General features: G+C 46.9%; 1 protein-coding gene across 1 annotated transcript in view; it reads right to left on the reverse strand.

The window, feature by feature from the left end:
• Nucleotides 1-13,999, reverse strand: part of LOC130285268 (uncharacterized) — a 143,812-nt gene that overhangs the window by 97,646 nt on the left and 32,167 nt on the right. The window lies entirely within an intron of this gene.

Genomic DNA, 13,999 nt, shown 5'->3' on the forward strand with positions numbered 1-13,999 from the left:
GTCCTGGGAATGTGGAGAGGCCATGACATAGTGATGGTATAAGCACCAGGAGGACCCCTCTCCACACCGCTCCCATTGTCAGTCTTATACAACACAAACTCTAGTTGTGGGATTTATAGCACAGCCCGGGTTGTAAAATGTACAATATCTCCTATACTGATAAGAAAACTGCTGAAAAAGGCTTATGGATAGATGTTAGATAATCTACACATGCGGGATGGCACTGCCCTGTTTTGTAATGTAGAAAATACTTGGCATTCAAAATTAAAATATACAGTGGTCCCTCAAGTTACAATATTAATTGGTTCTGAGACGACCATTGTATGTTTAGACCATAACTCTATGGAAACCTTGTAATTGGTTCTGAAGCCCCAAAATGTCATCCAAAAATAGGAAAAAGTGAGGATTACACAAAAATAAGTAAATAAATAAATAATACAGATAAAGCAAGTCCTTACATATAAAAGTAAGAAAGGTCTGCTGGGAGCTGTAATCACTGTCTATGTCAGTGTTTCCCAAGGTTCCCTGCTTGGGAAACACTGGAACTTCTTCGGGGTCCTGTACAGTACACTCAATATCCTAAAAAAGTTACATGGAGCCGCCCTTACCTGGTGTCCAAAGGAGCAGCTAACCCTGGTACAGGTAAAGTGTACAGAACATGTAATACCTCCCTGTACTGTAGGGGGCGTTACCAGACAGGAATTCATTGCATGTGCTTCCGTAATACAGGAGTTTTACCAGTGAATGTCCATTCTGATTGGTCGGTTCTTCCAGCCGTTGACATGTTTCACAGATCTGGACTGTCCGTAGTATTGTGTGTTGAGTCTGGTTTCAAGTTACAATGGTCCAGAAAAGACCATTGTATGATGAAACTATTGTATGTTGAGGCCATTGTAAGTTGAGGGATCACTGTACTTGAATTTTTGTCTGCAATCCAAATGACAAAAATGTATCGCTCAGAATGGTCACGCCCCCTCCCATAGACTTGCATAGGGGGGGTGAGGGCGGAGTCATGACTGGCACTGTTTTATGGGGTTCTTTCTGCTGGCACTGTATTATGGGGCCTCTCTGCTGGCCCTGTTTTATGTGGGGCCTCTCTGCTGGCACTGTTTTATGGGGTTCTTTCTGCTGGCACTGTATTATGGGGCCTCTCTGCTGGCCCTGTTTTATGTGGGGCCTCTCCGCTGGCACTGTTTTATGGGGTTCTTTCTGCTGGCACTGTATTATGGGGCCTCTCTGCTGGCCCTGTTTTATGTGGGGCCTCTCTGCTGGCACTGTTTTATAGGGTTCTTTCTGCTGGCACTGTATTATGGGGTCTCTCTGCTGGCGGTGTTTTATCTGGGGTCTCTCTGTTGGTGCTGTTTTATGGGGCCTCTCTGCGGGCCCTGTTTTATGGGGCCTCTCTGCGGGCCCTGTTTTATGAGGTTTCTCTGCTGGCACTGTTTTATGGTGCCTCTCTGCTGGCAGTGTTGTATAGAGGGGCTCTCCTCTCTGCTGGGGGTGTTATATAGGGGGGCTTTCTGCTGGCAATGTTTCATGGGGCTTCTCTGCTGGCACTGTTTTATGGGGCCTCTCTGTGGGCCCTGTTTTATTGGGCCTCTCTTCTGGCCCTGTTTTATGAGGTTTCTCTGCAGGCACTTTCCCAAAGTCCCCTATATAATACTGTATTATAGATATAGGATCAACTTGGGCTGGGTTCACATTACCGTTTTAATTTCAATGGGCGATTTTCAATCTCCACTAGCATTAGTTACACTTAAAGAGGACTGTCAATATCAGAAAACGTATCCCCTGTAAATAATAAATGTCAGATAAATGTCAGAATGAGAGTGGTCTGACTGCTGGGATGTCCCACATTCTCCCGCCTGGTGCCCAGGCTTTTTGCGAGAAAGCAGTGTGTCAACCATGGCACGAAGCTGTGGCCAACGTGCCCCTCCATGCATGTGTGGCGTCGGGGTGCAAATGCAGGGCAGAAATTATGGCCCAAGGGGCAGGTGGAATTAACCCCGATTGCAGCCCCTCCCCTTGCTATATAGGGGGGCTGTGCAAGGAGCCCATAGGTCACTTGGGTGGTCACCTGGTCACTGGAGCCTCCTAGGTAACAATCATGTGATTCAGACATTAAAGCAACAGTGCATTATATATATATAACCTATATACAACATGGTGAACTGTAAGGGGGGCCCTGGGGACATGCAGGGACTCTGCCTGACAGAGCAGGAGGGCAGTACGGGGCCACATCATCCCATACTGGGACACCACACATGGGAGTCTAAGATACCCGATTACTGTATCTCTGGCTCTCCCATAGAGATACATGGAGGGGGCATATTGGCCACAGCTTCGTGCTGTGGTCGACATGCCTCCATTCATGAGGAGAGCAGGGTGTTGTACAGGAGATCGAGGGGGGTCCCAATAATCAGACCCCATTGCGTTCTGACACTTATCCGCTATCCTTGGAATAGGGCATAAGTTTTTGATACTATATAACTCCTCAAGGATGAACAGTGTAAATGTAAGCCCTGCACCCTCTCCCTGTCTCTGACGCATGCTCAGGAGCTGAGAGGGACTCATAGCGGAGTGGTCCTGCCAGCTATCAGCCATTCGCAGTGATTTCCGGAATTAACCCCTTAGACACCTTGATCAAAGTTGATTGTGGCATCTAAAGTTGAAAAAAGTGATCCCTGCTGCTCAGTTGCGTTGATTAGGACCACCGAAGTGAAACCGCGGTGTCCCGATCAGCTGAGAGAACAGCATGAGGGCCTTTACCTGCCTCCTTGCCATCTGATCGGTGCTCCTGTGCTCCAGTAAGCTGTGTCAGGTTGGAGCAATGGAGAACAGATAAGGCTGGGTTCACACTACGTTTTTCAACTAAGGTTCCCGCATACGTTTTCTATCAAAAACCGTATGGGGAAAAAACGGATGGAACAGTATGGGAAAAAGTAAACCGTATGGGTTTTTAAACAGTATACTGTTTTTAAAAGTGCATACTGTTCCGTCCGTTTTTGTAGAAAAAAAACCCATACGTTTTTGAAAATTTTGTCCATTTCTAATGGGAGGGGTCTTGGGTGGGGACTTTAGGATTCAAATGCGCATGTGCAAAGTAAAAACGTATACGTTTTTCCCGTATGGAACCGTATACATGTGCGTTTCCCATTGACGTCCATGTTAAAAAAAACGTATGCAGTTGCAGTACGGTTTTTAAACCGGAGTCAAAACCGTGGTTGACCACGATTTTGTCTCCGGTTTAAAAACCGTACTGCAACCGCATACTTTTTTTTAACATGGACGTCAATGGGAAACGCACATGTATACGGTTCCATACGGGAAAAACGTATACGTTTTTACTTTGCACATGCGCATTTGAATCCTAAAGTCCCCACCCAAGACCCCTCCCATTAAAAATGGACAAAATTTTCAAAAACGTATGGGTTTTTTTTCTACAAAAACGGACGGAACAGTATGCACTTTTAAAAACAGTATACTGTTTAAAAACCCATACGGTTTACTTTTTCCCATACTGTTCCATCCGTTTTTTTCCCCATACGGTTTTTGATAGAAAACGTATGCGGGAACCTTAGTTGAAAACGTAGTGTGAACCCAGCCTAACACTGATCAATGCTATGCTATGGCAAGGATTGCATGTATTAGTCCCCTATGGCAGTGTTTCTCAAGCCCAGTCCTCAACTTCCCCCAAAAGGTCATGTTTTCTGGATTTCCTTAGTCTTTTACAGGTGATATAATTATGGTTGGTAAATCAGGCATCACAATTATATCACCTGTGAAAGACTAAGGAAATCCAGAAAATTGTGACCTGTTGGGGAAGTTGAGGACCGCGCTTGAAAATACTGCCCTATGGGGACTAAAAATTGTGAGAAAAAAAAAGTTAATAAATGTGATTTAACCCCTTCCCTAATAAAAGTTAGAATTTTCCCATGAAAAAAAATAAAATAAATATGTAAACAGAAATAAACATGAATATATGTGGTATCCCAGCGTGCAATGAAACGTTAATTTAACCGCACTGTCAATTGCGTATATGTAAAAAAATACCAAAGTCTGGAATTGCGTACTTTTGGTCACCTTGTATACCCTAAAATTTTTTATAAAAAGCTATCCAAAAGTCCCATCAAAACAAAAATTGGTACCAATACCAAAACTACGGATCACAGCTCAGAATATACAAATATGCTATTTCCGGTGGACATGAGTGTGCAAAGGATTGTCTCACAGGTATCCGAGCTAGATCCATATATCAGGTAAACATCGGTATCACAAGGTGGGGGTAAATATCATGTGTTACAATATTAATTGAATGTAACAACAGATACTCCTAACATTCACAGCTGACCAAGCGCATGCTATCTATTCTAATACTCTGCGTGTAAAAATCTATATTGGTAATTACCAGCACCGTCTTTAATGCGGGGCAAAAGGGGCAGCTGCCCTGGGCCCTGTCATTCCTGGGGGGCCCAAAGCAGCTAGTCCTTTAGCCCCACGCTAAAGCAGCTAGCCGCGGTCCAGGCAGGGCTGGCCCTGCCGCTGCGCTGCGGCTCCCTGTTCTAAAGGGGTGCCGCGGCCTTTAAAACAGTGAGCCTGCTGCCGGACTGACAAGGGGACGTCCTGCAAGTGCCTTTCCTCTGCAAACCTGCGCAGACGTCGGCAACGTACACTCGTCAGTCCCCGGCCGCCGCAGGAAAGAAGAAACCACAGAAGAACCAGGTGAGTGTGTCTGCAAGTGTATCAGTCTGTAGTGTGTTTTTAAGTGTATGTCTGTAGTGTGTGTTGGTCGGTGAGGCGGGGGTGGGGGGGGGGGGGTAGTGTGCTGTCTAACCTTTTGTGGGCAAACTATGTGTGGTGACCCACGGTGTATGGCGGGACCACAGGGTGTCATGGTGTAGTTGGTGGGGCCAGATGGTATTAACCCCTGGGGCAAGATGTTGTTAACCCCTATTGTTCATGACGCCAGGATGTGGTTGTATGGTGTTGGGCACCTGCGACAACCAACCCAAAACGGCATAGATTAAATTAGAGTCCAAAGCAGGTTTTTATGCAACTGGAACTTGAAGAAGGCAGTATAACATTTCTTACAGATAGCCAACTTCCACAGAGGTGACCAGGACAACAGGGCACCTCTCAGACTTGCTTGGACTTGTAGTAGTAATAATGGTGATGCAGGCCACTGTACTACTGTCATGACTTTGGTAGGGACAGTAGAGACTTGACTTGTAGACATAGATGACTTACAAATTAGATGTGGCTGCAGACTTGTAGGCTTTGGCCTAGTTGTTCTGGACTTGACTTGTACAGGACTTGTGCTAGCTTTAAGGTCCAGGAAGAGACAAGGAACTAAGAGAGCTAGCGTGGAGAACACAGCCCCTTACAGTGGGGATCAAAAGTTTGGGCACCCCAGGTAAAATTTGTATTAATGTGCATAAAGAAGCCAAGGAAAAGATGGAAAAAATCTCCAAAAGGCATTAAATTACAGATTAGACATTCTTATAATATGTCAACAAAAGTTAGATTTTATTTCCATCATTTACACTTTCAAAATAACAGAAAACAAAAAAAAATGGCGTCTGCAAAAGTTTGGGCACCCTGCAGAATTTATAACATGCACTGCCCCCTTTGCAAAGCTGAGACCTGCCAGTGTCATGGATTGTTCTCAATCATCATCTGGGAAGACCAGGTGATGTCAATCTCAAAGGTTTTAAATGCCCAGACTCATCTGACCTTGCCCCAACAATCAACACCATGGGTTCTTCTAAGCAGTTGTCTAGAAATCTGAAACTGAAAAAAGTTGACACTCACAAAGCTGGAGAAGGCTAAAAGAAGATAGCAAAACGTTTTCAGATGTCAATATCCTCTGTTCGGAATGTAATTAAGAAATGGCAGTCATCAGGAACAGTGGGAGTTAAAGTAAGATCTGGGAAGACCAGGAAAAATATCAGACAGACAGCTCGCAGGATTGTGAGAAAAACAATTCAAAACCCACGTTTGAACTGCACAATCCCTCCAGAAAGATCTGGCAGACACTGAAGTTGTGGTACACTACTCCACTATAAAGAGATACTTTTAAAAATATGGTCTTCATGGAAGAGTCATCAGAAGAAACCTCTTCTACGTCCTCACCACAAAAATCAGCGTTTGTACATATAGACAAGCCTGATGCATTTTGGAAACAAGTTCTGTGGACCGATGTGGTTAAAGTTGAACTTTTTGGCCGGAATGAGCAAAGGTACGTTTGGAGAAGAAGGGGAACAGTATTTAATGAAAAGAACCTCTGTCCAACTGTTTAAGCATGTGGGTGGATCAAGCATGCTTTGGGGTTGTATTGCAGCCAGTGGCAAGGGAACATCTCACGAGTAGAAGGAAAACTGGATTCAATAACATTTCAGGAAATTTTGGATGCTAACTTGATGCCATCTGTGAAAAGCTGAAGTTAAAGAGAGGATGGCTTCTACAAACGGATAATGATCCTAAACACACCTCAAAATCCATGAAATCCATTGAAAATCTCTGGATAGACCTTAAAAGAGCAGTGCGTGACAGACAGCCCAGAAATCTCAAAGAACTGGAAGACTTTTGTAAGGAAGAATGGTCAAAGATACCTCAAACAAGAATTGAAAGACTGTTGGCTGGCTACGAAAAGAGTTCACAAACTGTGATACTTGTCAAAGGGGGCAGTACAAGATATTAACTCTGCAGGGTGCCCAAACGCAAACATTTTTTGTTTTCTGTTATTTTGAAATTTTAATTTAAATGATGGAAATAAAATCTAACTTTTGTTGACATATTATAACAGTGATGGCGAACCTATGGCAGGCGTGCCACAGGTGGCACACCGAGCCCCCTCTGTGGGCACGCGGCCACAGGCCCCCTGTCACATTCCGGACATCCGTGTGTCCCGGTTACCTCTCTGCGGTCCCGCGTAAAAATGCAGGGACTGCCGGGAGGTAGTTCACTGACGTCCCGTGCGTGGGCATGTAAAGCAGAGCGGAGCATCTGGGAGGACCGAGGATGACGCGCGCATGGTAAGTGACCAGCGGGATGTCATCTTCGGTGTTCCGACACAGACATGGCTGGAGGCTGTATGTCTGTGGGGGAACACTGCCTGTCTAATGTGGGGGAACACTGCCTGCCTAATGTGGGGGAACACTGCCTGCCTAATGTGGGGGAACACTGCCTGCCTAATGTGGGGGAACACTGCCTGCCTAATGTGGGGGGAACTTTACTTCCAACCTTGTGGGGGAATTATACTGCCAACCTTGTGGGGGGAATTATACTGCCAACCTTGTGGGGGGAACTATACTGCCAACCTTGTGGGGGAAATTATACTGCCAACCTTGTGGGGGGAATTATACTGCCAACCTTGTGGGGAGAACTATACTGCCAACCTTGTGGGGGGAATTATATGGCCAACCTTGTGGGAGGAACTATACTGCCAACCCTAATGTGGAGGAACTATACTGCCAACCTAATGTGGGGGAACTATACTGCCAACCCTAATGTGGGGGAACTATGCTGCCAACCCTAATGTGGGGGAACTATACTGCCAACCCTAATGTGGGGTAACTATACTGCCAACCCTAATGTGGGGGGAACTATACTGCCAACCCTAATGTGGGGGAACTATACTGCCAACCCTAATGTGGGGGAACTATACTGCCAATCCTAATGTGGGGGAACTATACTGCCAGCCCTAATGTGGGGAACTATACTGCACCTAATGTGGAGAACTATACTGCACCTAATGTGGGGGAAATATGCTGCCAACCCTAATGTGGGGGAACTATACTGCCAACCTAATGTGGGGGAACTATTCTGCCAACCCTAATGTGGGGAACTATACTGCACCTAATGTGGAGAACTATACTGCACCTAATGTGGGGTAACTATACTGCCAACCCTAATGTGGGGGAACTATACTGCCAACCCTAATGTGGGGGAACTATACTGCCAACCCTAATGTGTATTCTGATTTAATTGCTGTGCTGGCACTTTGAGGGGAAAAAAAAGTTTGCGTGCATTACGGTTCGGGCACTCGGGCTCAAAAAGGTTCGCCATCACTGTATTATAAGAATGTCTAATCTGTAATTTGATGCCTTTTGGAGATTTTTACATCTTTCCTTGGCTTCTTTATGCACATTAATACAAATTTTTACCTGGGGTGCCCAAACTTTTGATCCCCCACTGTATATAACAGGGGGCTGGACTAAAGCCCATTGGTAGCTGGTTACCTGTGCCTCTGGAACTCTGGGTATCATGTGATCATATCCAGTGGCGTTGTGACCGGGGTGCGGGGGGTGCGGACCGCACCGGGTGACACCAGGCTGATGGGGTGACACCACTCTGCCAGCACCCCCCCCCCCCTCGTCCTCAGTTACCGCTGACAGCACCCTGCCCCCCCCCCCGGTCCTCAGTTACCGCTGACAGCATTCCCCCCACCCCCCCCCCGGTCCTCAGTTACCGCTGACAGCACACCCCCCCCCCGGTCCTCAGTTACCGCTGACAGCACCCCCCCCCCCCTGTCCTCAGCTAGCGCTGACAGCACTTCCCCCCCCGGAGCTCCGGCACACGTCCCGGCTTGTGACGGGACGTCGGCAGGCGGAGCTAGATGGACGGCGCTAACATCACGCGCCGTCCGCACTGATCAGGCCCACACTAGTGAGCCCAGGGACAGTTGGAGCAGCCGAGCCAGCCAGGTACAGAGAAAAAAGGGGTGCTGTGGGAGTTCTGGGGAGGGGGGGGGGGGGGGTTGTTGCTAGTGGATTATGAGTCTGCACACCATCATCCAGGTGGGGTGGGGGTGCTGGTGGATGATGGGGGTGCTATTTCTGGGGAGAGGTGTTGCTGGTGGATGAGGAGGCTGCACCCCATCATCCACCAGCACCCCCCAGCAGTAGCACCCCCATCATCCACCAGCACCCCCCCCTGCTGGATGATGGTGGTGCTACTGCTGGGGGGTGCTGGTGGATGATGGGGTGCAGCCTCCTCATCCACCAGCAACACCTCCCCCCCCCCAGAAATAGCACCCCCATCATCCCACCATCACCCCCACAGTAGCACCACCATCATCCAGCAGGGGGGGGGGTGCTGGTGGATGATGGGGGTACTATTTCTGGGGGAGGGGGGGAGGCTGCACCCCATCATCCACCAGGACCCCCCAGCAGTAGCATCACCATCATCCAGCTGGGTGGGGGGTGCTGGTTTATGATGGGGGTGCTATTTCTGGGGGGGGAGGTATTGCTGGGTGGATAATGAGGCTGCACCCCATCATACACCAGCACCCCCCCCCCAGCAGTAGCACCACCATCATCCAGAAGGGGGGGGGGGGTGCTGGTGGATGAGGGGGGGTGCTATTGCTGGTGGATGATGGGGGTGCTATTTCTGGGGGGGGGGAGGTGTTGCTGGTGGATGAGGAGGCTGCACACCATCATCCAGCTGGGTGGGGGGTGCTGGTTTATGATGGGGGTGCTATTTCTGGGGGGGGGAGGTGTTGCTGGTGGATGATGAGGCTGCACCCCATCATACACCAGCACCCCCCAGCAGTAGCACCACCATCATCCAGCAGGGGGGGGGGGGGTGCTGGTTGATGATGGGGGTGCTATTTCTGGGGGGAGGTGTTGCTGGTCATGGTGGATGATGGGGGGTGCTATTTCTGGGGGGAGGTGTTGCTGGTGGATGATGAGGCTGCACCCCATCATCCACCAGCACCCCCCCCATTAGTAGCACCACCATCATGCACCAGCACCCGCCCCCCTCCCCCAGCAGTAGCACTCCTATCATCAACCAGCACCCCCCCAGCAGTAGCACCCCCCAGCAGTAACACCCCCATCATCCACCAGCACCCTCCCCCAGCAGTAGCACCCCCATAATCCAGAAGCTGATTCTATTACCATAAGCGGGAATGGGGGGGGGGGGGGTGTTGGTGGATGATGGGGTGCTACTGCTGGGGGGTGTTGCCAGGGCACCCCCCCGCCCCCCCATTCCCCCTACCCCCCTGTTCTGTGGTAATAGCATCAGCTGGTGGATGATGGGGGTGCTACTGCTGGGGGCACGGTGTGTGAGGTTTATATTCATAGAGTGTAGTGTATACTAGGGCTGCATGATATGAGAAAAATGTGCGATTGCGATTTGGGGCCTAAATATTGTGATTTCGATATGTGATGCAATGTAATAAATAAATAGTGAAATCCCCTTATGTCATGTCCAATCTCCTCAATTTTACAACTATTCACCCATTTTATGCCCACCGCCCATTTCACATCTCACATCTCCCCCCTCTTGTCACATTCTGCCCCAATTGTCACATTCTGCCCCTCCCCCTCTTGTCACATTCTGCTCCCCCTTGTTACATATTCCCCCTCCCCCCCCTTGTCACATATTCCCCCTCCCCCTTTTCACATATTCCCCCTCCCCCCCTTGTCACATATTCCCCCTCCCCCCTTGTCACATATTCCCCCTCCCCCCTTGTCACATATTCCCCCTCCCCCCCTTGTCACATATTCCCCCTCCCCCTTGTCACATATTCCCCCTGCCCCCCCTTGTTACATATTCCTCCCCCCTTGTTACATATCCCCCCCTTGTTACATATTCCCCCCCCTTGTCACATTCTGCCCTCCCTTTTTACATATCCCCCCCCCTTGTTACATATTCCCCCCCCTTGTTACATATCCCCCCCCCCCTTGTTACATATTCCCCCTCTTGTCACATTCTGCCCCCTCCACCCCTTGTCACATATTCCCCTAGGTTTGTGTGTGTTTGCAGACCTTTGAGGACTTTTACCTTTCAGCCAATCACTGGCTTGACATGTGACACTGCTGCGGCCAGTGACTGGCTAAAGGTAAAGGTCCTACAGCTTGTATAGAGACACCGGGACCGCACGGAGGTGTACAGATGCAGGGACCGGGAAGAGGTGAGCATAATGTTTTAATAATTTTTTATCCCTGCGCCCTTTACTTAGATCAGTGTTTCTCTACCAGGGTGCCTCCAGCTGTTGTGAAACTACAACTCCCAGCATGCCCGGACAGCTTTTGGCTGTCCGGGCATGCTGGGAGTTGTAGTTTCATAACAGCTGGAGGCACCCCGGTTGGGAAACACAGACTTTTAATATTTAAATTTGTTTTTATCTGCCCTGGCCGGCCCGTGCTGCAGCCACACACGGGATCCGCCCGGGCAGATAATCGCAAATTTTCCAGGGGGCCATATCGATATATGGCAAAAATTGCGATTCGATTGTTTTTGCGATATATCGTGCAGCCCTAGTGTATACTAGTTTATTATATTTAGAGGATACAGTGTCTGGCAGGTTTATAATAATAATTATTATTTTCATATAGAGGATCAGAATGCGCTGACATAGTGAGGAGACAGCTGGGCGTCACATTCTGCAGAGAGAACATTTAGCTGGACCCGGTGGTATGTTCCATCTGAATTAGATAAGGAAAGACTATAGAGAAGACGTCACCTGTAGTCACTGATATCATTGTGTATTCTCCTCACTATAGAGAAGACGTCACCTGTAGTCACTGATATTATTGTGTATTGTCCTCACTATAGAGAAGACGTCACCTGTAGTCACTGATATTGTGTATTCTCCTCACTATAGAGATGTCACCTGTAGTCACTGATATTATTGTGTATTCTCCTCGCTATAGAGAAGACATCACCTGTAGTCACTGATATCATTGTGTATTCTCCTCACTATAGAGAAGACGTCACCTGTAGTCACTGATATTATTGTGTATTCTCCTCACTATAGAGAAGACGTCACCTGTAGTCACTGATATCATTGTGTATTCTCCTCACTATAGAGAAGACGTCACCTGTAGTCACTGATATCATTGTGTATTCTCCTCACTATAGAGAAGACGTCACCTGTAGTCACTGATATTATTGTGTATTCTCCTCACTATAGAGAAGACGTCACCTGTAATCACTGATATCATTGTGTATTCTCCTCACTATAGAGAAGACGTCACCTGTAGTCACTGATATCATTGTGTATTCTCCTCACTATAGAGAAGACGTCACCTGTAGTCACTGATATCATTGTGTATTCTCCTCACTATAGAGAAGACGTCACCTGTAGTCACTGATATCATTGTGTATTCTCCTCATTATGTCCTATCAGAGCTATAGTCACTTGTAAGTTCTGCAGTTAGATGAGTGAAACTTAACTCCCAGCATAACCTCACCACTGCTTAAAGGGGTACTCCGCTGCAAAACATTTTCTTTTGAATCAACTGGTGCCAGAAAGTTAAACAGGTTTGTAAATTACTTACTTGAAGGATTCAGATTTTAACTTCCTGGCACCAGTTGATTCAAAAGAAAATAATTTCCAGCGGAGTACCCATTTAAGTAATTCTGGGAGTTGTAGTTTTAAATGGTGAAAACCTTTTTAGCGCTTTTCCATTCTGTGGCAATTGGTATATTTAATTATTATACTGGAATTTTTCACAATGCGCTACACCAGTGGCATCCGTCACAACAGGCTAAAAACTTTTATGGGGGGGGGGGGGTTAGGTATGGGGTGACACCATTTTCTACCGCACCGGGTGACACCAACCCTAGCAACGCCACTGATCATATCATCATATCACATGACCTTAGGGAGGTCCTATACAGGTTAAATATCCTAATAACCTTTGTACATAGTTTATATTCACTGTACAATACATATAATAAATGTATACATAATTAATAGACAATATAATTACATGTATGTATATACAAAATGTATATACAAAAGCAATAAATCTACACCTTTAATAAACCTTGTGAGTCCTCCTGCTACTGCTATTAAGAATTATAAAGCGATTTTGGTGAGTATTTTACAGTGGGGGGGGGGCTAATCTATTGACAGCCCTGGATTAGGCAGGGTTCACACCTCTGTCAGAGACTCCACTCCATTTTACAGGAAGAATTACACAGAAGGTAGGTTTATTCTTCCTACCAAACTGAAGGACACTGCACAAATCCCAAAGGACCTCACTCGTAAATTGGGTCCTTTGGGTGCTACTGATGTCCATCATATGATTCATCTAGCAGAATGATGGGCCTTCTATTGATGACGGAAACCAAAATGGTAGTGTGAACAGAGCCTAAGGTTAGGTTCATACTGAGGAATCTCCAGCTAGAGATTCAGATAGCGGCTGACACTCACTAAATCAGTCGGCGCTAGGATCACGTGGACATTGCCGGTTCCCATAGACTACAATGTGTTCTGCCAAAAGAATGAGCAAGATCATTAATTCGGTGGCAGAATACATTACGGTCTATGGGTATGTCCACGTGGTCCTAGCCGACTGATTCAGTCAGTGGTGTAAGCTCCGCCACTGAAATTCCATAGTGCGCACTCTGCAGCGGAATCTCATTAACAGAAAAATTTGGGGGCCCCTTACACAGCTCCAGGCCTGTGCCATGGCATTGATCCGTTTGATGTCACAATCAAAGTTGATTGCTGCGTCTAAAACGGGAAAGAAGAGAGGGCAGCAGGAGTTGCCTAACCTGCCTCCTTGTCATCTAACACTAATCAATGCTGATTAATGTTTGAAGTCTAAAGATTGCATGTAATAGTTCTCTATGGGGATATGGAGACTAAAAAATTGTGAATAAAATGTAAAAAAAAATGTTTATAAATGTGAATTAACCCCTTCCCTAAAAAGTTTGAATTAAGGTAAACATGTGTGGTATTCTCGAGTGTGTAAATGTCCAAACTATTAAAATATAACATTAACCCTTTAAGGACTGAGCGTTTTTCTGTTTTTGCACTTTTCTTTTTTCCTCCTTAACTTCTAAAAAGCATAACCCTTTCAATTTTGCACCTACAGACCCATATGATGGCTATTTTTTTGCGCCAACAATTCTACTTTGTAATAATCAGTCATTTTACCCAAAAAACTACAGCAAAACCCCCCAAAAATATTTGTGGGACAAAATAGAAAAAAAAACACATTTTGGAACTTTTGGGGGCTTCTGTTTCTACGCAGTGCAT

The sequence above is a fragment of the Hyla sarda genome, chromosome 8 (assembly GCF_029499605.1).
Source record: "Hyla sarda isolate aHylSar1 chromosome 8, aHylSar1.hap1, whole genome shotgun sequence".
NCBI lineage: Eukaryota > Metazoa > Chordata > Amphibia > Anura > Hylidae > Hyla > Hyla sarda.